Here is a 22,745-nt window from a genome sequence, read left to right as displayed (position 1 = left end):
TAGAATAGATAAGTACAGATAAGTCCCAGCAAAGGAAAAGGGGGATGGTGGGAGGGTAACCTGGACTGCAACAGTGAATACACTCTAACCTCTACATTTATGGTAGGTACACAACTTTACTATGTTCATAGTGTTTCACTGTTGGTCATTACAATTGGGTTGAATCCCAAAGCTAAGGGTGGGAGGCTGGTGCTAAATAGGATTAGAAGAGGCTATCAGGCCCTGCAGAACTGCAGTGACAAATCCTGCCATGGATTTAGAGTAGAGAGGTAGGTGACAGTGCTTTGTAAAAGTATATACTGAACTCCAAGTTGCAGTCTCTAAGATGCCTTCGGTTGGTACTCCTCTGAGGAAGGCTGCTGAAGTGGCTGCTGCTCTGGTTGAATGTGGCCTAATGCCCTTAGGCACTGATTTGCCATGCTGTGAATAGCAGAAATGAATGCAGTGGCCTATCTACTTTGAAATAGTCTGCTTTGAAACAGGCTTTCCTTGTGATCCTGCAGCATATGCCACTAGAAGTTCAGTCTTTCTGAAAGCTTTGGTTCTGTCCAAGTAGAAGCATAGCTGCCTGTGAATGTCCAAAGAATGCAAAATTCTCTCGCCCTTATTCTGTGGGTTTGGATAAAAGGTAGGCAAATTAATTGTTTGGTTAAGGGCCACACTGGACACTATCTTAGGCATAAATGTAGGGTTTGTCCACAGGGAAACCCTGTCAGGATGGAAAATGATAAAAGGTTCCACAGCCATGAGTGCCTGTAACTCTGAGATTCACCTAGCAGAGGTTATTGCTAGGAGCAGAGCTGTTTTCCAAGATAAGAATTTTATATCAACTGCAGAGGCTGGCTCAAATGGAGGCAATGTGAGTTTTTCCAAGACATAGTTGAGGTCCCATGCAGGTATTGGTGCTCTCCTTGGAAGTCTTATGTTTTTGGCCCCTCTGAGGTACTGCCTTAGTAATGGATGAGAAGAAATAGGCGGTTCTGTATTGTAACGAGCTGAAATGGCAGAGGCATGAATTTTAATAGATGAAAAGGAAAGGCCTTTATCAAGCATCTCAGTTAAGTATTGCAAAATCTGAGGAATATTTGGAACAATCGTGTCAAAACATTGTGCCTGGTTCCAAGCACAGAATCTTCCATTTTTCTGCATAAGATTTTCTGGTGCTAGGCCTCCTGGCCTCCAAAATAACATCCATCACTGCTTTAGAGAGAGGTGTGCCTTGACTGGCTACGTTATCCACCATGCTGCCAGGTTTAAGGTCCTGAGTTGGCTGTGCAGTATCTGACTGTCTTGTTGGGTCAATAAGTGAGGAATTTGAGGTAATGTCCAAGCTGGGCATTGAGATGAGATCTTTAGGATTGGGTACCAGTGCTAGCGGGGCCAGTCTGGGGCAATCTGTATAATTTTTGTTTTCTCTTGTCTGACCTTGAGGAGTACCTTGGGGAGGAGAGGCAGAGGACGGAAGGCATATACTGTTAGGTCTTTCCATCTGAAAGATAGAGCATCCACTTTCCATGCTTGCTTGTGATATGTCCTTGTGCAGAATTTCTGTAGTTGGTAGTTGTGAGGGGAGACAAATAGGTCTATGTCCGGGCATCCCCAGTTCCTTATGCTGAAAACTTGTGGATCCAATTTCCACTCGTGGAGATCCATTAGGTTTCTGCTTAGTTCGTCTGCAGAGTATTTGTTCTTCCTGGCAGGAATTGTGCTTGCAGATGTACTTGGTAAGTCAATGCTGTGTCCCACAAGTTCATGGCTAGCCTGCAGAGGGGGTAGGAATGTGTGCCTTGCTGCTTATGTAACACATGACTGTAGTATTGTCTATCCTTATCAGTAGTTGTCCTGGACAAAGTATATCCTTGAAGGCCGTCAGGGCGTTCTGAACAACCAGCATCTCCTTTTGATTGATATGTAGATGCATTTGACTTGCGGACCATGTGCCCTGAATACATCTTCCTGCTATATGGCCCCCCCCCCCAGTCATAATCTGATGCATCTGTTGTCAATGTCTGCCTGGCTGTGGGTAAGGTGAATGGTTGTCCTGTGTTGTGGTGACAGGCTTTTGCCCACCATCGAAACTCCTGTTGCAGGCAGGGAATGAGGGTAATTATTGTTTCCAGGCTATGGCAATGTTGAATCCAAACACTTTGTAGATACCATTGAAGTTTCCTCATATGCAGTCTTGCATATGGAATTAGCAGAATGCAGGATGCCATGAAGCCCAAAGCCTGCAGAATTTTTCTTGCAGATAACTGGGTCTTTGTTGCCAACATTTTGAAATAAGTAGTCAGTTATCTGTCTGGAGTGAGATAAGCTATCTGGGCAGTTGTATTTAAGCTTGCACCCAGGAATATTATCTCTTGAGAGGGTAAGAGTTTTGATTTCTTTTCATTTACTGTGTACCCTAAACAAGTTAGTAATCTTTTTACAAATGCCAGATGCTGTAGTAGAATGTCCTTGTTCTCTGCTTGAATAAGGCAGTCGTTCAAGTAAGGATATATTTGTATTCCTCTATCTACAAAATGCAATCACTTGTGCCAGGCATTTTGTGAAGAACCTGGGTGCAGTAGATAAGCCAAAGGGCAGTGCAGAGAATTGGTAGTGCATTGAGCCAGGTATAAATCTGAGGTATCTTCTGCATTGTCTGATTGGGACATGCGGGTATGCCTCTTTTAGGTCTAAAGTCACAAGCCCTCTTGCCTAGCATGGGCAGAAGCTGCTGCAGAGTTAACATTTTGAATTTTGGAATATCCAGAAATATGTTTAGGATAGACAGGTCCAGTATTGGCCTCCTGGCTTTGTCCTTTCTGGGCACCAAGAATAGCCTTGAGTAGAATCCTAGTCCCTGCTCTTGTTATAGTACTTACTGAATGGCTCATGTCCATGAGGGAAGAAACTTGTTTTTGTGCCTCTGCCCATTGATTGCGTGGCAGGTCTGGCATACCATTTGGCCTCGGCAGTGTGTGAAAGTGGAACATGTAGCCTTGTGATATGATATTTAAGACCCATTTGTCCTGGGTGATCATGTGCCAATTTTGTGAAAAAAAGAGCTAGTATTCCCCGCAAAGGGGCTGCCAGAAGATAAGTGCTTGGTGCTGGCAGGGGAAGTCATTGAGACAGTTTCCTGTATGGCTGTGATTTTTCCTCTCCGCTTTTGTAGGTAGAAGCACCCCATTGTTTAGACCTGTATGAGCCTTGGGGCTGTGATCTGCCTATGGGGCGTCTGCATCTGCCTCTTTGTAACCTGACACTGGAAAGGACCAGTTCTTGATAAATTGGGGAGGCTGTACCTGCAGGAAATCCTTGACTGTTTGCGTAGATTTAGATTTGTCCTCCATTTTCTTCAACACCTCTTCTGCTTTAACACCAAACCAAGTATCATGCTGTAATGGAACATCTAATAGTTTTGCTTTAACATGATCAGGCAGATTCTGTTCTTTTAACCAAGCATGCCTCCTAATGACAGAACCTGCAACAGCGGCCCTGCAGTAGGCTTCTAGAGAATCAAAACCACATTGCAAAGTATGCTTTCCCACTTCAGCTGCATGCAATAAATCCTGCATTTCTTTGTTTTCTGCACATTCTGAATTTGTCAACATTTTCTGTTTAAGCAGTGACAAAATATTGCTGATATTTAAGCATATGAAATTAGCAATTTAAAGCTCTTACAGCCAAGGTAGCAGAAGTATAAATCTTTTACCCCCATCTGTCCAGGGCCCTAGAATCCCTATCAGAGGGGATAGGGTTTTTTGCAGTGGAAGCCTTGACCCCTTTGGGACCCTGAGAGACTGTTTCTGGGTCAGCAGCAGGGTTTTTATAAAGAAATTTATGTGAATCTGAAACTCTGTAGTATCTGTTTGGCTTAACAGGAGCTGGTGGTAGAGAGTCTGGAGACAGACCAGACTCTGAAAATACATCTACAATGTCTAAAACAGGAGGGATAGCAAGGGGCCTGTGCTGAGGTAATAAAAGGAAGTCTCTGAGCCCTTTCTAGTAATCTTGGCTCTCCCAGTGGAAATGCTCCCTCATAGTATACCATAAAACAAGCAAAAAGGCGAACGCTGACACCACACTATGTAGCTTGAGAAACTGAAAACAATGAAGCAAACTCGTGCAAACCAGCAGGACAAAGTAAAACCACTTTTAATAACAGTTTAGCGCTTTCACCTGTTACAATACAGGCTTCCTCAGAACAAAAAAACATTCTGAATTGCAGCCCTTAAATAGATGTTAAAGAGAGTAATCCTCAGGAGGAGAGGCTGAAGGGATAGATTCTTCAGCATCAGAATCCTCATAGGGAGGAAGAGAATATTCCTGTTCAGAAGAGGAATCAGAGGAAATGGAAACCTGACCTGATGACTCATATTCTATCTCTTGCCTAGGCCTCTTATCAGGAGGGGGATGGGAACCCCTGATCAAAGTAATTAGGGCTGCAGCCATTTTAAGCATCTGTTTTTTTAGGCATGGTGGCCTGTCCAGGAGAATGCTGTACTTGTTTCTTTGTCTTTAGAGCTGCTTTAGTCTTTGCCTTTGAAGCTGAAGTAGGTTTCACATTCAACTGTGTAGGCCTGAAAACACCCTCAGAAGCAGATGCCTGCTCAGCAGCTCCGGACCCATCTGAGGGAGTAGTTTCCATGTGTCCAATACCTTGAGTTTCTGGCGAACTAGTCAGCTCCACGTGGGAGTTGGAAGCAGCCTGTGGCTCTGAGGTAGCAGGCGTCAGGGGCTGCAAAAGTACCTCACTGAGCACCGGCGGCAGTCCTAGCGGAAGTCTCGTCGTCTGTTTTGGACCTCGGATGCCTGTCCTTTTTTTTCTTTGCGCTTTTTATAAACTCCGGTAGTCGGCTGTTCAGACAGCATTATATAATTGAATTTTCTGCCAAAGTAATGAAATGCAAAATCGTACCGACGCTTAATAGTGCGTTGGTTAAATCTAGCACAAAACTGACAACTAGCAATGTCGTGGTCAGGGCCCAGGCAAGGAATACAGCAAGAATGAAAATCCTTATGAGGTATTTGCTTCCCACAAGAAATACAATTAACTTTTTCTGACATCGGTCTGGAACATGAAAAAAGTTTCCCCAATGGGGTACTTAGCTTTAATGAAGACTTCAGATCTGAAATTCGATTTTGAAAATCTCAGGAGTTGGCCGACCGGCACTTGTGAACTGCTTTTGCTTCGGGAACCGCGTGGCAAGAAAGACTGAAGAAAATGGTATCGGCTGCATCTTTTATACCACTGGCACACTGACGTCATGGGAGGAGGCGACAGCAACCGACGCTGGACCTAGACTTTGGAATTCAGGCCGACTGCGGGTAGCCTGCCAGCAGGATAACCCAATTGTAATGACTGCAACAGTGAAACATGAACATCTTTCAATTCATGACATGTTACTTCAGACTTTACATAATGCGTTTTCCTTTGTGACATACCTGCGTACCTTCGTAATTACTATTCATTACGAGGGCAGTGTGACTGCAGAAATATGAGACTATCAAAATTGACATGGCTAAATATGCAGTTTTGTGCACTTTGAATTTCTTAAAAAAATTTTAACTTTCATAAAAGCATTTCCATTTGTGCATTCAGGACTGCAATAGCAGGTTTTAGGTTCTATACAGGATCCAAATTGTGATTTCTGACTAATGATTAACGAGCAAAACTATTTTCAGTTAACCTTATTTTACCAGTTGTAATGTGAACCTGAGACATGCTACATTTGTGCTTTAAATGTTTACATATGTATTTCTTCATTCTATTTTAAGAGAACATGTTAACCAAGGTCTACTACTGATTGGATGATGTTAATTTTTATATTAATATGAAAAAGGTGGATTACATGGTGGGATACTGAATTTCATGCCTTATATAAATGGATGTACTCAACATTTACTGTACTTTGAGGAAGTTCCACAGCAATAAAGGAACAAAAGCACTAAGAGTTCAGTGTTTTCTCTGTGCCATACTAAGTGTTTTTATTTTATAACTATATAAATACATATCTATATAAATCTATACCTATCTATATAAATCTATATCTATATCTACAGATACAGATATGTATATCTACCTACATCTATATATAATTTGACATTTATCAGGATGGTCTGACTGGGTCTACAGAACCAGTTTTCAGCAGAGGCCCAGGGAGAAAAGCTCCACATACAGTACAATACACATACAGTATAATCCAATCCAATACAAATTACATTAGAATTCCTATACAAAAATAAATTGAAAGAAACTGTTATAAGATGTTGCAATATATATTACTACACATTTAGACAATTCTATAGCGTTAAAACATTACAGACAATAACAGTCACTCTCAACACATGATGTTGGTTGTGTCCAAAACAGTAAGTAGGCGGTGCAATATGACACTGTTATAGTACATGAAAAATAGAATGTTAGTTTGTTAGGAAAATAGCAGCCAGAAAGTTTGTGATGCAGACAGTAAGTTAAGAATAGAAGCAATGCAGCTTAAGCAGTAGGTTAAGGATATGATAAAGAAACAGGAGTTAAAACAGCCTTAGGATCTTGCAGTGTGAGAGACTGAAATGTGACAGAAGAGGCAGGCTTTATGCAGAAACAGAGCCACATATTTGAGATTATTTTTTTTTAAAGAGGCTTTGAAATGGGTGGTAGCTAGAGGTAGTGAATTCCAAAGTAGAAAGAGTATGAATACAGAGTGTGACCTCATTTTCTTGTGGGTTTTGAGAAAGCCAAGAGATTTTTGTCTTCTGATCGTAGGGATCAATTTGGTGTGCAAGGTGTAACTAGACTGGGTAGCCCAGGGCAGGCAGTAGGCTTGAAAATAAGACTGGAAGGTGGATAGCTGAATAAAGGCAAGTTGGTTGTGGAGTTCGAGCCAGTTTAATTCGAGGATTGGTTTACAGTGGTGTGTTTAGAGTTTGTGGCAAACTTTGCAACTTTGTTGTAGCACTGCTCCAGCTTGCTTAAGGTAGAAGTTGTATAAGTTAGTTAGGATAGGGGCACCATAAAGAAGGGAGGGAAGTAAAAACTTTTTTGCAAGGGTTGTTTTGGTTGCTGCAGTAAAGAAATGTTTCTATACAACAGTCCCAGCCGAATTTTCTTTACATTTTGCTGTATATAGGGGTCAAATGAAAGTTTGTCAATAACACCTAGAAGTTTGGTTTCCTGGACTATTTCTATGAAAATGTTGTCAGATGCAAGGATGTTGAAATCGTCAGTGACAGTGGAGGTGTTTTGGGATGAAAGAGTACTAGTTTTGTCTTCTTTGGATTAAGAAAGTTTGGCATTTCTTAGCCAGGATTCGACTGCAGTAAAGGACTGAGTTTTTGAAAGTAGTTCTGGTAGTGATTGAACAGTACAGATTATGGTGGAATCATCAGCATATTGAATGAGGTTCCCAGGGTGAGAGGAAGTGTGAAGGTTGTTTTTGAAAATGATAAAGAGTAGGGGGTCCTAGGATGGAACCTTGAGGGACTCCAGTAGGGTTGTAGAGAAAGGGTGAGTTTAATGGACCACTTCACTGCTTGTTTACGATCCTGGAGGTAGCTCTGAAACAATTTTACTGTGTTAAGTGACTAGCCTAAATTAGATTGTGTTCAAAAGTAAGGGTGAGACACAGTCAAAGGCCTTGGAGAGATCAAGGAATACTGAGGCTGTATAGCATCCTGCATCTCTGGCCTTTGTTCATGGTGTCTGTAAAAGATAACAGGGCTGTAGCTGTGCTGTGGCTAGGTCAGAAGCCATGTTGGGTTTTGGTTAAAATGTTGTTTTGCAATAGATATTACATTACCTGCTGATGGATATCGCTCTCGAGAATTTTGGATATGGGTGACAAAATGGATATAGGACGGAAATTGGATTTCCATATAGGAGATGCTTCTGATTCAGACCAAGACCAATTTATAAGGATACTGATTGGGTAAGTGACTGAGTTAGCAGCCAATTTGATGTAGTGTGGTGGAACACAGTCAGCTGAGGTAGAGCAGGGTTTTAGTTTTTGTAGCAGTTTCTTAATTGTCAGTGGGTATGGGCTGAAATGAGAATGGGGTTTGTATAACTTTTGAGTAGGGGGTTAATAATGACAGGGTTAGTAGTAGTAGATGGTCTGGGGTTGGTGTAAGAAAAGGTTGAAGGGTGGAGGGTCCAGCATTAGGGGTGTTAGTAAGTCCAAAACTGATTTTATGAAGTGCTTGTTAAAGGTTTTGGCTATTTGTGATGGAGGGTTATGAGGTGATAGGGTGTGCTGTCCATTTCTCTGAGGGTTAAGTAGAGAAGCTATGGAGTGTCAATTTACTGGGGTTGATTTTATGCTGGAGTTGAAGCTGGGAATAGTAAATTACTTCTCTGTTGATTAGTTTTGTCACTGTTGTGTAGTGTTTTGAAATCAACATGATTTTGTTCATTTTTTTGTTTCCAGGTTGACCAGGCTAGGTCCCTTTGCTTCATCAGGTGTTTACATTCCTTATAGAGCCACCATGCTGAGCTTGATTCTTTTCAAATATAGAAAAAACATTCTTATTTACATACAAGATACATAAAACCTTTTTTTACATAATGTAACACCCCCCTAACCCACACATACACACACATGCATCCGTACACTGTATATACAGATCTAATCTCAAGTCAATATTAGCACACTAACAATCCAAATATTTTTGGAATGTGGGAGGAAACAGGAGTAGACCGTACCTGGGGAAAACCTATACTGAAAAACATTTAAACCCCTTAAAGGAAGCAGCTTAGGACTGAACACTAAGCTGCAGATACCTTACTCACTGAGCCAAGGTGTTGTGCTATAATCTTCCATACCTCCTTAATGCATCAAAGTGTCAAGTTTAAGGGCAACCTCACTTAATCTTGGTAAAAAGTCACCATGACTATTGGATTTACAGACAAGCCAGACTTAACTCAACTTCCCCTCCAATTTTTTTTTAACAAGTCCCTTGACAGTTACTTCAACTTGCAAATTCCATGGCATCTGTTTAGTTTTACGGCAGGCTCTCTAATTTCTACAACTTTCTGTACCAGACAACAGAATTGATGCTCCAGCAGTCAGTTTATATTGTGCTCTGGTTCTCAAATTAAAACAACCATATATAAAATGGTCTCAAATTACTTTGTAGTGCCTGCAAGATAATTTCTGGCTTTTTTAGACAATGCAGCAGTTTACTTTCCTACAGCAGATGTTGTGAAGAGAACTGATGCAATGTGAAATACAGATCAGTCATGGGTGCACCCCTAAAATCAAATTATGGTATGCTGGCCTGGTTCAAACAAATGTTGAAGAATCATGGCAAAAGCGTACAGGAAATATTTTCCCAAATTCAAGGAAATGCCTAGTCTCTCCTCTTACATAAAGAATGCAACTGCTTAAGCTCATAATTGGAAAAATATATATTCAAAAACTCACTGGAGTTAATTTCAGAATGAAATTACACAGAAATGCACATCACAGTTCATCTCTATAAATTATGCAAAGAAAACTAAAGTAGTCCACAAGAGAAAAGTTATCAGCACCAGTAATACCATAATGGATGGTACCCAACTAAAAGCTTAGAGTTACGCATGCTTTATTAACCCATCTGTTTGGCCACAGAAACAAGCTTGTAAAATGCCTGAGTAATGAAACCAATGTCTACTACTTCTAGACACTGCATTAAAAAGTTACTGTACAGGAAGAAATGTTATTGCTGTACTTTTATCCAAAATCTCTTCACAATTTAGAATGTACTACAAAGAAGCACATCTCAACATGTTTCTTATGGTTAAGATCAATAATTCCTAACCTGTGGCTAAATCTGATCTACCCAGTGCCATCACCTCTACAATTTTATTTAGCTCCAAGACAGTGAACATTTTAATATCTCTACTGTAAAAATAAAATATTTTACATATATTCAGAGGGATGATTTTTAAATTAATGTTTACAAACCTTGCTTTCATGGACAAAATTAAAATACTGCTAAAATCCTGAATTTACATAATTTGTAAACCTAACTACATTGAAGAGGGCAACATTTGGTACAATGTATACATGTGGATTTATATGAACAGAATATATATTATCCAGGTCACGCTGTGCTATGTACATATTTTTTTTACAATTCTTCCTGAAGGTTTAAGAAGTTCATATGAATTCAAAAATTCACAATGTTGGCACTTGGTAAGCTCACGCCTGCACTTTTTACAGTGTCCTGGAGTGCCATCAACGCCTGCCATCTTGCTACAATGTTAAGTCCAGCAACAGGTAGGTAAGAGTGCAGGAAAACAGTGCCATGTATTTTCAAAGATACCTGCAAAACAAATATGGTTAGGAATTTTAGATGCATACATTTTCCCATCAACATTGTATTCATATCACAACATGTTTAATTATGTCAGTGAAAAGCCTTTGATTACTGTTTAAACTTAATTGTGAAAGTCAACAAATCTGGCATCTAATTACACCTCATTGCACAAACCAAATACTGTTATGTCACATGTTCATTATCTTCTAAATGGACATCCTAGGTCATCACCCAGAAAAGGAGAGATTAGTTTAGTAAAAACATACAATTGTGTACACTTACCATAAATGTAGATGTTAGAGTGTATTCACTGTTGCAGTCATCACATTTGGGTTATCTGCTTGCAGTAGCCCTCAATTGGCCTGATTACCAAAGTCTTGGGTCCTGCGTCAGTTGCAGTCTCATCTTCCATGACGTCAGGTAGTCAGGGGTATAAAGCATGCAGCAGACTCCATTACATCAGTTTTTCTTGCCCCAGATGTCAAGTGCCCCCCTTAATGGGAAGCAATTAAATGCATCTATAACAAGGCTATACCTCCAACAAAAAAGCAAATACACCAAAAAGCTTTTAAGTACAGTAAAGAAGAACAGAAGTATTGCCAAAGGAAGTCAGGGGACTGGAGGGAGGGTTAACCAGGACTGCAACAGTGAATACACGAACATCTACATTTATGGTAAGTGTGCACAACTGTACTATGTTATTTGTGTTTCCACTGTTGCAATCAACATTTGGGTAGATTCCCAAAGCTAAGGATGGGATGCAGAATTTAGATAGCATTAGGACCAGCAATAAGGCCCCGGAAGACTGCAGTGGCAAAGCCAGCTCTGGATTTAGAGAAAATTGGCAAATGGTAATGTTTGGTGAAAGTATGTAAAGAACTCTAGGTAGCAACTTAGAGGATGTATCTGGTAGGGACACCTCTGAGAAAGGCTGTAGAGGTAGATGCAGCTCTGGGTTGAATGGGGTCTAATCCCCATGTGGGATAGGTTTTCCATGGTGCTTACAGCAGTAATGAATGCAATGGCCTATCCATTTAGAAATGGCTTGCTTTGAAATAGCCTTCCCCTCTGCACCTGGAGCAAATGCCATCAGCAGTTCAGATTTCCTTTGAGGTTTAGTCCTGTCCACGTAAAATCTAAGTAGTCTGTCCACATCTAAGGAATACAGTATCCATTCCCCTTTGTTCTGTGGATTAGTAAAGAAGGTTGGCAAATGAATGGACTGATTAAGAGCCACACTGGATACCACCCTGGGCATGAGAGGGATTGGTCCTGAGGGACACCCTGTCCGCATGAAAGATGATGGAAAGGCTCCACTGCCATGGGCCTGTAATTCAGATACCCTTCTTGCTGAAATGATTGCTAAAAGGAAAGCGGTTTTCCAAGAAAGGAATTTTAACTCTGCAGTTGCAGCTGGCTGAAAAGGAGGAAGAGTGAGCTTTTCCAATACAAAATTAAGGTCCCAGGCTGGAGTTGGGGCTCTCCTGGGTGGTCTTAAGTTTTTGGCCCCTCTGAGGAACTGCTTGAGCAGTGGGTGAGAAAAGAGGGGTGGTTCTGTTTCGTAATGAGCTAAAATGGCTGAGGCGTGAATTTTGGAGGAGGAAAAGAAAAGGCCCTTGTGAAGCATCTCAGTTAAGTATTTAAGAATCTGAGGTAAATTGGGTGCTGTTGTGACCATTGCCTTGAATTTGGTTCCAGGCACAGAATCTTTTCCATTTTTCAGCATAAGATTTTCTAGTACCAGACCTCCTTGCCTCCAAAATGACATCCAGCACTTGCTTACTGAAGGATGGTACCGGAGAGAGTAGGTAATTAGCCAGGCTGCCATGTTCAGGGTTTGAAGCTGGGGGTGCAGAATCTGGCTCTCCTGCTAAGACAGCAGGGTAGGGGATCTGAGGTAGGTGCCATGGGGCCAGCTGTGACACTGCGCAAAAAGGGGTACCAGTGCTGGCGTGGCCAGTCTGGTGCAATTAGTATCATCCTTGGTTTGTCCTGTTTGATCTTTAGAAGCATTTTGGCAAGCAGAGGCAGCAGAGGAAAGGCATAAACTGATGGATTTTTCCAGCTGAAGGACTTTTCCAAGCTTGTTTGTGGGTTGTCCTTGTGCAGAAATTGTCCAACTGGTAGTTATGGGGGGAGGCAAACAGGTCTATATCCGGGATCCCCCATTTGTTGATCAACATGTTGAAAACCTTTGGCTCCAGTTTCCACTTGTGTGGGTCCATGAGATTTCTGCTTAGTTCGTCTGCCAGTGTATTCAGTTTTCCTGGCAGGAATTGAGCCTGTAGATGCACTTGGTAGCTCAAGGCTGTGTTCCACAGAGCCATGGCTAGTCTGCAGAGGGGGTAAGAATGGGTACCCCCTGCTTGTTTATGTACCACATAGTGGTGTTGTCCATCTTTACCATTTATTGTCCTGGAAGAATGTGGTCCTTGAAGGTTGTCAGAGCATTCTGTACAGGTAACCTTTCTTTTTGACTGATATGCAGGTGCATTTAACTTGGGTTCCATTTTCCCTGAATGCACTTCCCTGCCAGGTGAGCCCCCCCATGCATAGTCTGATGCGTCTGTTAGGGCGACAGTGAATGGTAGTCCCTTGTTTTGGTGGCAGGCCTCTGCCCACCAAAGGAATTTAACCGTAGGCAAGGCACGATAGGAATCACGGCTTCTAGATCCTGATATTGTTGACACCTTAGTTTTTTTAGATACCACTGTAGTTTCCTCATATGCAGTCTTGCATATGGCATTAGTAGAATGCACAAAGCCATGAAACCCAAGGCTTGCAGTATTTGCCTTGCAGATAGCAGTTTTTTTTGTGGCCACTAGTTTGAAGTGGTCAAATTAATTTCTTTTTCTGAAGTGAGGAAAGCCATCTGGGAAGTTGTGTTCAAGGTTGTTCCCAGGAATATAATTTGTTGACAGGGTACCAGATGCGATTTCTTTTCGTTTATGGTGTACCCTAGACAAGTAAACACCTTTGATACAAATGCCAGATGATTCAGAAGTATGTCCTGGCTTTCTGACATAATTAGACAATTGTCCATGTATGGGTATATTTGAATATTTCTTTGCATAAAAAATGCAATGACTGGAGCTAGGCACTTTGTGAATACACTGGGCGCAGTAGATAAGACAAAGGGCAGTGCAGAAAACAGAGCGAGTGCAGCCTGCTTTGAAGCGTAGGTATTTTCTGCAGGATTCCCTGATTGGGATGTGCAGGTAGGCTTCCTTTAAATTCACTGTTGCAAACCAGGCATCTATGCCTATCATGGGAAGCAAATGAAGAGTTAGCATCTTGAATTTTGGAATCACCAAAAAGGTATTTAGGATAGAGAGGTCCAGGACAGAACACCACGAGTTGTCTTTTCTGGGTACCAGGGAAAGTCTTAAGTAGAAACCTTGTCCCTTTTCCTCTTCTGATACAGTCTGAATAGCCTTTAATCTTGAGAGAGTACTTGCTTTTGAGCCTCTGCCCACCAATTTGGGGGTAGATCTGGCCAACCGTTTGGAGTTGATAATGTGTGGAAGTGAAATCTGTATCCTTGGGAAGCTATGTTTAAAACCCATTTGTCCTGAGTAATGAGTTCCCAGTTGTTTGCTTGCAGAGCAATCTTTCACCCTAAAGGAGCAGTCAGTTGAGAAGTGCTTGGAAGTTTTAAAGTTAGGTCACTGAGACAGCTTACCATACGGGGGTGGGGGTCTTACTACTCCCTGATTTGGAAGTGGGAGCCCCCCACTGCCAAGTCCTGTGTGTACCCTGGGACTGAAGCCTGGGTTTGAACTGAAAAGGCCTGGAAGAGGCAGGAAAGGACCAATTGTTTGAAGGCCAATGCCTACTAAATCTAGGAGGCTGCACTTATAAGAAATCGTTTGCATAGATTTAGCTTTTTCCATCTTTTTAAGAACTTCTGCTTGGTCGCCAAACAGGCAGTCCTGATTTAAGGGAGCATCCAGCAATTTAGTTTAAACATGATCTGGCAAAGATTGCTCCTTAAGCCAAGCATGCCTTCTAAGTACAGACCCGGTGACTGCAGCCCTGCAAGATGCCTCTAGTGAATCAAAACCACATTGCAAAGTTTGTTTTCCAACCCGTTCAAGCAGAATGCATTAAATCCTGTAAATACTTATTTTCAGCATAATCAGGAATCAACATAATTTTCAGTTTAAGCAATCCAGTAATATGCTGCTGATACTTTAACATATGAAACTGGCAATTTAAGGCCCTGATGGCCAAGGCTGCAGATGCGTATACCTTCTTACTCCATCTATCCAGGGCCCTGGAATATCTATCAGAGGGTGTAGGATTTTTGGCAGTAGTAGCCTTAATGCCTTTGGCTCCCGGTGAAATGGTCCCAAGGTCCACAGTAGGATTTTTAAAAAGGAACTTATGAGAATCAGGAACCCTGCAATATCTATCAGGCATTCTGGGAGCAGGAGGTAGAGTCAAGGACCAAGCAAGATTCCGAAAAGGCATCAACAATGTCCAGCACAGGAGGGATAGCTAAAGATCTGTGTTGGGGCAGGAGTAAGAAATCTCAGCCTCTTTTTAGAATCAGGGTAATCCCGGCTTTCCCAGTGAAAATTTTCCCTAAGAGTATGCAAGGTTTCACCAAAAGAAAATCCTCTGGGGGAGAAGCAGAGGGAATAGAGTCCTCTGCATTAGAATCCTCATAGGTAGACAAGGGTAAATCCTGGTCATCACAGGAGACAGAAATTTCAGAATCCTGGTCAGAAGTATCATAAGCAAATTCAGTCCTAGGTCTCAGAGTGGGAAGGTTGGCTTCCCCTGATTAAAGTAATAAGGTCTTCAGCCATTCTTATTTGTTTTTTAGGCATAGAGGCCTGACCATGCGGTCTGGGCGTCGGTTTCCTAAGCATGGTTCGAGTTTTAGGCCTAGAAGAAGAAGATGGCTGTTTAATATGCAAGTCAGTAGGCCTGAATACACCCTCAGAAGCCAGTGCCTGCACAGCAGCTCTGGACCCATCCAAGGTAGACGCATCAGCAGGTTCCACAGTTGAAGCATCTCGCGGCATACCAGACTCCAAATGGGTCTCAGTAGAGGCCTACAAATCTGAAGTAGCGGGCATCAGGGGCTGCAAAAGCACCTCACCGAGTACCTGCGAACTGGTGACTAGCTTAGAGGCGTCGTCGGCAGCTTTGGACCTAGGCGGCCTATCTCTATCTTCGCGTTTTTGCAGAATGTCAGTAGTTGGGTGTTACCGAAGATGTATCTGGATAATTGAACCGAATACCAAAATATTTAGAAGCGAAAATGTACCTATGACTAATAGTTTGTGGTTTAAATAAGGCACAAAACCGACAGCGAAGTACATCGTGGTCACGGCCTAAGCAAGGAATACAGTACGAAAGAAAATCTTTATGAGGTATTTGCTTTCCATAAGAAATACAATTACTGACCTGACAGACATCGGGGTTTAGAGCAAGCAAAAGTTTCCCCAACGGGGTACTTGGCTTTAGTTGAAGACTTCGGTTCTGAAGCTCGAAAACGAAAATTTCATGAGTCTGCCGACTGGCATTTGTGAACTGCTTCTGCATCGGGCACCACACGGCAAGCAAGACGGATGTAATGGCGTCGGCTGCATGCTTTATACCGGACTACCTGATGTCACAGAAGATGAAACAGCAACCGACACAGGACCCAAGACTTTGATAATCAGGCCGACTGAGGGCTACTGCAAACAGAAAACCCAAATGTGATGACTGCAACAGTGAAACACTAAGAAAATCTTACCATAACGATAGATGTCCTTCTCTTCTCTGTTGCAGTATTCCTGACATAAGGGAGTTGCCTACCAAGGCAACGGTCGGCCAGTATACCGAAGCCTTACTACTTAAGGTGCGTAGTATGTGACATTGGCTGACGTCAGATGTCTGCCATAAGAGACTTGCACGTGCACCACCCTCAGAACAGAAGCCCCAGGTGGAGAGTATCTAAGGGAATGAGGATCTGTGCATCCAAGAAAGGCAAGAAGTGGGGGAAAGGAGGGGGGGGGGTTTGAAAACTGCAACAGAGAAAAGGACATCTATTGTTATGGTAAGTTCTTACACAACTAATCTATGTCCTTCTATTCTTCTGTTGTAGTATTTCTGATAAAAGGGAGATTACAAAAGCTCATGAGGAAAGAACAGAAGAAGTGGCAGAGGAATTTTAGGAAGCCATGGAGAATGGCCCTGGCAAACCCTGCCCTGAATCTAGAGATGGGAGTTCAGCTTATAGTGCTTGAAGGTGTGCACAGAAGTCTAAGTAGTGGCTTCTAGGACAGAGTTGGTATACCAACCCCTAAGGCCCTGAATAAACTACCCCAGTAGTGAGCTTTGACTGTGCCAGGAAGAACCTTACCATGGTGGGCACAGCAAAATGCAACAGATTAGGATATCCAGTTAGAGATGGTCTATTTAGACACATGCAATCACAGAGCCCTGGGATGGACAGACAAATAATCGGTTTGTTTTCCTGAAGGCTTTAGTCTTATGCAAGTACAGCCTGAGCTGTTTAAGTCCAGAGTGTGCAGGATCCACTCACCATTATTCTGGGAAGAAGGAAAAAGTTGGTAGGTGAATTGCCTGGTTAGGGACAACACATTGCCAACCTTTGGCATGCATGAGGGATTGGTCCGCACAGACACTCTTCTTTATGGAAAGATAAGAAAGGCGGGAGCCATGAGGGCTTTTAACTCTAAGACCCACCTGGCAGATGTAATGGCCACCAGGAGAATTGTTTTCCAAGTGCAGTATTTGAGTGAGGTAGAGGAAGCAGGTTCAAATGGTGCTTGAGTTCATTTCTCTAGTACAAAGCTGAGGTCCCAGGGCGGGGCCACTGGTCTCCTGGGGGGACTGATGACACCTTTGAGGAATTCTTTACCTTTGAATTTGGAAGCTAAAGGAGGATTTAGTGGTAAACAAGCAGAAGTATCTGCCAGATGAGCCTTGAAGAGTATGCAAGTCCTGCATTAAACAATTCACATGGATAGAAAAAAACCCTAGGTAGGAGCACCTTCAATAGGTCCTAGTTCCTAGCCTGACGCCAAACAGAAAACCTTTTCCATTTGGAGAGCCAAGACATTCTAATAGCAAGTTTCCTGGCCACATGCAGTACATGAAGCACATCCTCAGAGTAAAGGTGTCTGAATGGTATTAGGGCTTTATCACCTAACGAATTAATTGCAGGGTTTAAAGATGTGGGTGAAGGAGTGAACCCTTGTTCTGTGTTAACATGTCCGCTCAGTGGAGTAACCTGTGGTGCGTCTGCCCTTGGCTAGGTGAAATAGAATGGGGAACCAATGCTGTCTTGGCCAATAGGGGGTCACCAGCAAGATTTTTTGCTTTTCCTATTGGACTTTCAACAGGACTTTGGGGCTGAATGGAAGGGGAGGGAATGCACATAGGATTTTCCCCTTCCATGGTAGAAAGTGTATCCACTCTCCATTCCAGAGGATGGTAAAGGAAGCTATTTGTTCATGGAAGAGGCAAACAAATCTATTTCTGGAATACTCACTGGTGGAAAATGTCTAAACATACCTGTGAAGCATCCATTTGTGGGCTTGTGTCCTGGATCTGCTTAAGGTGTCCGCCACTTGATTCTGCCTGGAGAGTATGTGCACCGCTTGGAGAAATACATCTAGATGACAAGCTTGATCCCATACCTGCATGGCTAGTCTGCACGGAAGATAGGATTTGGTACTGCCCTGCTTGTTTATGCACTACATGTTAGTGTACATGCAACCTCCCTGGTCTGATCATTGATTTCAAGGTTTGGAGGGCTAAAATACTGCCCTCATTTCTCTCATTTGTATTGCTTCATTTGGGAGGGAGACTACTAACCTTGAGCTGTGTGGAGGTCTAAGGCCACCTCCCAGCCCATGTCCGAAGCATCCATAAGGTCTGATCAGTTGGTGGAGAGTGAATGTGAATACCCGGGTTTAGAGAAGGTTGTGATATCCACCACTGCAGCTCCTGCTTTAGACATGGAGGAGCAGAATCAGGTGTTCTAGATGAGCATGCTGAGACCATACTGATTTCAGGAAGCACTGAAGCTTCATGTGAAGCCTTGCCAGAGGGGCATTGGGATGGTGTAAGCCATTAGGCACAAGATCCAGAGGAAATGTCTGGCAGAAATATGATTTAGATGGAGTGTCTCTGCAAAGATCAGTGAGATCTCCTGACCCCTGGAAGGTGGGAGAGAGACTATAATGCTCAGGGTTTGGAATCTGTGCCCAGAAATATGACAGGATCCCACAGAAAATCGTAGGAATCTCCAGTACCTCTGGTGAATTCGGCTGAGGTAAGCATCCTTGATATCGGTTGAAGCTAGAAATGCTTGGAGGACAACAGGAAACTGCGTTTGTAGGGTTAACATTTTGAAAGAGGGGACTATGAGGAAATAGTTGAGGTAGGAGAGATCCAGGTTTGGTCTCGACTCCTTCCTTACTGGGAACTAGGAAAAGATCCAAGTAATAGCACCTTCCTTCTTCCCCGCGGGGAACAGGTTCTATGGTGCCCTGTTATAGGACTTGTAGAAGAACTGGTGGGAAAAGAGGGAGCTGATCTTTTGGTGGCAAGGGGATTCCCCTGAAGGCAGGCACTTTGTGCTAAATCATGTAGTACCCCCCCTCTATTACACTCAACACCCAATAGTCCTGAGTGATGAGTTCCCAGGAAGGGAGACAAAGGTGTTGGGATGAAGAAATCAGGTTGTTGCAATAGTCACGCAGGTGAGCCCTTTCAAACAGAAAAGGGCTGCTTGGCTGTATGAGGGACAAAAGCAGAAGAGGGAAACTGTTGGGTGGTCTTAGCCCTCTTTTGGGGTCTAGATTGAGGAGCTCTGGATTGCCTGTGCATGAAAGTTTCACAGGGTAATTTCTGTGAATTTTAGGCATAGGGGATACCAAAATGTATTTGAGATCCTTAAGCTCTATTTCCTGCAGAGACTTGAAGAGGTCTGTGGAAGGTTTTCCAAACAGGGCATCTAGTCCAGGGTGGCATCCATCAGTTTTAGCCTGGATACCCTTAGGTAGAGACTGAAGCCTTAACTAGGCAAATCTAAGGGCAGAAGATGAAGCAGCAGCCCTAAATGAGGAATCTACTGCATCACTAGTGCACTTGACAGAATGTCTGGCTACCGGAGAGGAGGTGGCAAGGAGAGAAAATGCCAGGGCCTTATTTGCAGAGCAAGGCATATATGATACCAATTTAGAGACCTGGGAAAGGAGTTCCAAGTTGTACTTGGTCATCTTTGTCAGATAATTTAAAGCTCTGAAGGCCAGGGTAGCAGATGTATATATTTTCTTTCCTTGTCTCTCCAAATGGCTGTTGTCTTTATCTGAGGGCAGATAAGAGGGAAGAGGAAGGAATGGAGCTGGAGAGGTCTTAGAGATAACAAACTTAAGGATAAGCAGCGGGTGCCTTAAAAAGGAAATGTCAGTCCTTGGGTACTTTGTAGTACCCATCAGGATTTTTAGGAGCTGGGGCTGAGTGTCTGGGTGGGAAGAAGTGGATGCAAAGACTTATAGAAATGCAGGGATTACAGGAGGGATGGCTGAAGGACTGGGGGGTCTGGACCTGGAGGTCATAATAGCGCTTCTCAACTTCTGACATCTCTGGAGTTCCACTTGAAGTGGTCCCACATTTTGGAGATGGTCTCCCAGAAAGAAATCTCCATGGGGGAAATCTGTCCCATTGGAGTCTCTTTGAGGGGGGGGCATAATCCAAACAGGAGGGAATTTGGGAGGAATAATCCAATTCCTCATCCTCCTCACAAACAGTCTTCAGAGGTAAGAAGGGGCCCAAGTCTCTTCCTAGGGAAAGGCCTGGGTGGAGGGGAAGTAGCGCAACCTGACTGAGGCCTAAGGGCCATGAAGGCCTTGAAGAGGTCTTGTGACAAGTTCAACTATTCCCTTTGTGGCTCAAGAACAGGATAGAGGTTTGTTTTTTCTTTGCAGGCGTATCTAGGTGGTGCAAAGAAGGGGGTCCAGACTTAGGCCTGCACTCTACAATATGATTAGACATCCTCCCCAATAACAATTTGGGTAATTCCCCTACAGTCCTCCAACACAGCCTCAGTTCCCCCTGGATAGAGGCTTACATCTGAGAAGCCTCTCTGGATGTGCATACATCCAGAGACAAGACTGCCTGTGAAGCGGGCTCAATCTGTGGATACGGACCTCAGTCGGCACATGTCGCCAAGATGTCATGCACTTTGGAAGAGATGTCCAACTCAAGAGGCACTGCTTTGGATTCCAGCCTATGTATTTTAGCTTTCCATTTTATAGGCTCAGTAATCATGTACGGTGGAATATCGGTCGTGCTTTTTCATGAAGGTTGAGACATTGGTTAAGGTATATCGCAAGGGAGGTAACAGACGAGAGTTTTCAGGACAAAGGACTGGCAAATAGTACAGGATTTGTGATCATGTTGAGGGCCTAGGCAAAAAAGCCACAGAGTAGGACTGTATGTGGAATCGGCATAGAGTATGACTGTCTTTATAATCTGTCGTCCACAGTCACCTCACCTTTTTGGAGGACATGAACCTCAAAGAAAAAGGTAGCAGAAAGCAAAAAAAAGAAGTTATATACTCACCACAACGTTCCATCTGAGCTGCTGTCTTTCATCTGTCTTCAACCCATGGGTTCTGATCAGACCTCAAATCCAACTCTGCCACATTTGTATAGCTTGGATCCAAGAAAAGAACAGAGTTCCTCGCCTCCTCACCTACAATCCCCCAACTCCATCATTATGTCAGATCAAGTTTGCTGAAAATAGTCAATCCAGCTATAAGAAAAAGGAACTATGTATGAGGGAACACTCAGGAGCTCAAGCACACCAAGCTGTGGTCTGAGCTACATCCAGGTCCTCCAAAAAGGCCAGGGGAAGGCTGAAGAGAGATGGACAACTCAGATGGACTGTTATGGTGAGTATACTTGTTTATCTGAAGTTGTTGCTTTCATCTGATCTTCAACCCATGGGACAGAAACCCTAGCTGCATAGACCCTCAGTGGCCCTAAGGATGGATGTTCCAGAGCACGGCAGAGCCAAAGGAAGCTCGGCTTTTAGAGATTGTCTAATTTGCAGTGGTTAATAAAAGTATGAGGAGAAGCAAAAGTGGCTGCTGCGCAAATGTCATCCGACGTGACATTATACCAGAAGATGTAGAAATGGACGTAGTGGAATGGGCTTCAGTTTTGTTTGGTAAAAGGGTGCCTTTAAGTTTGTAGATCAAAGCAATGCACTCAAGAGATCCAATTGAAAACTGTTACCTTAGACACTGGTCTCCCAAAGTCTGGACTTGAAAAGGGATTTAGTTCAGTCTAGATAGAGCCTCAATTGCCTGTGAACATCCAGAAAATGGGGCCGGTATTCACCTGTTTTGAAAATTTGGAAAAAAAGACCAGTAAATTGAGCTCTTAATACTCTCTGAAGAGACTTGAGGCAAAAAGGAGGGGTTATTAAGAAGGGTGACACTGTGAAAAATGAGGTAAGTAGGCTTGATGGACAAGGCCTAAAATTCTGAAACTCTCTTTGCAGAATAACAGCTACTAAAAGGGCTGTTTTCCAAGATAATAGTTGCAAGTCCACTTTGGCTGCCAGTTCAAAGGGGGAAAGACATCAAAGCCTGAAGGACTAAAGTAAGATCCCAAGAGGGATGACCTCTTATCGGAGATCGAAGGAGAAAAGTGCCTTTTAGAAAACTCTTACATTTGGAAGAAGCCAAGGAAGAGGAATGAAACATGATATGGTAGTTAAAGATGGCTGCTAACTGGAAGTTGAAGGTAGAGAAGCTAGAACCTTTGTGGAAGAGGCTGGATAGGAAATCCAGAATAAATATTAGAGGGGAGAAAGGATAAACGTTTGTGTTGAGCCCAGATTGAAAATCTCTTCCACTCGCAAGGATACATTTTCCTAGTGGAAGTCTTGTGAGCTACTAAAATGATATTCTTGACTAAGGACAGCCCTGGAACTCTAGCAATCACTGGAAGGGGAGCAGCATGTTATCAACCTGAGATTGACAATGTCCAGATAAGGGTGACAGGACAGGTGAGATCATCATCTTGAGATGGACCCAGAGTCCAGGGAAGACAACAGATGAGACCAAAGTGTGGGAAAACCAGATTTGACGAGGCGAGAAAGGGGCAATGAGGATTACTTTGCACTTCAACCTCCAGGCTTTCTGAAGGAATTTCGGGATAGGAGGCAGAGGAGAAAAGGCATACAGAAGACCGGGGGGGGGGGGGCACAAACGAGAACTAAAATGCATCTTGGGGATTTCCTCTGGAGGGGGAATTGGAAGAAAAACTTGCTGCACCTTGCATTGGAAGGAGAGGCGAATAAATCACAGCAAAGTTGACAACTTCTGGAAGATCACTTCTGCCACTACTGGTTTAAGAGACCACTCGGGCATCAGCAGGGTTCGGCTGAGTCAGTCTGCCAAAACGTTGGATGTC

General features: G+C 43.1%; 1 protein-coding gene across 1 annotated transcript in view; it reads right to left on the bottom strand.

Moving 5' to 3' along the window:
- Positions 1-10,174: 10,174 nt before the first annotated feature.
- The window catches only part of UBE2G1 (ubiquitin conjugating enzyme E2 G1), a 685,202-nt gene continuing 672,631 nt past the window's right edge, over positions 10,175-22,745 (bottom strand). The window contains exon 5 of the mRNA XM_044082100.1: positions 10,175-10,293. The gene's annotated coding sequence lies outside the window, so the exon portion shown is untranslated. The remainder of the gene's footprint in view (positions 10,294-22,745) is intronic.

The sequence above is a fragment of the Protopterus annectens genome, chromosome 9.part0 (assembly GCF_019279795.1).
Source record: "Protopterus annectens isolate FY-2018-M chromosome 9.part0, PAN1.0, whole genome shotgun sequence".
Lineage (NCBI taxonomy): Eukaryota > Metazoa > Chordata > Ceratodontiformes > Protopteridae > Protopterus > Protopterus annectens.
This window is presented reverse-complemented; position numbering and strand designations above follow the sequence as displayed.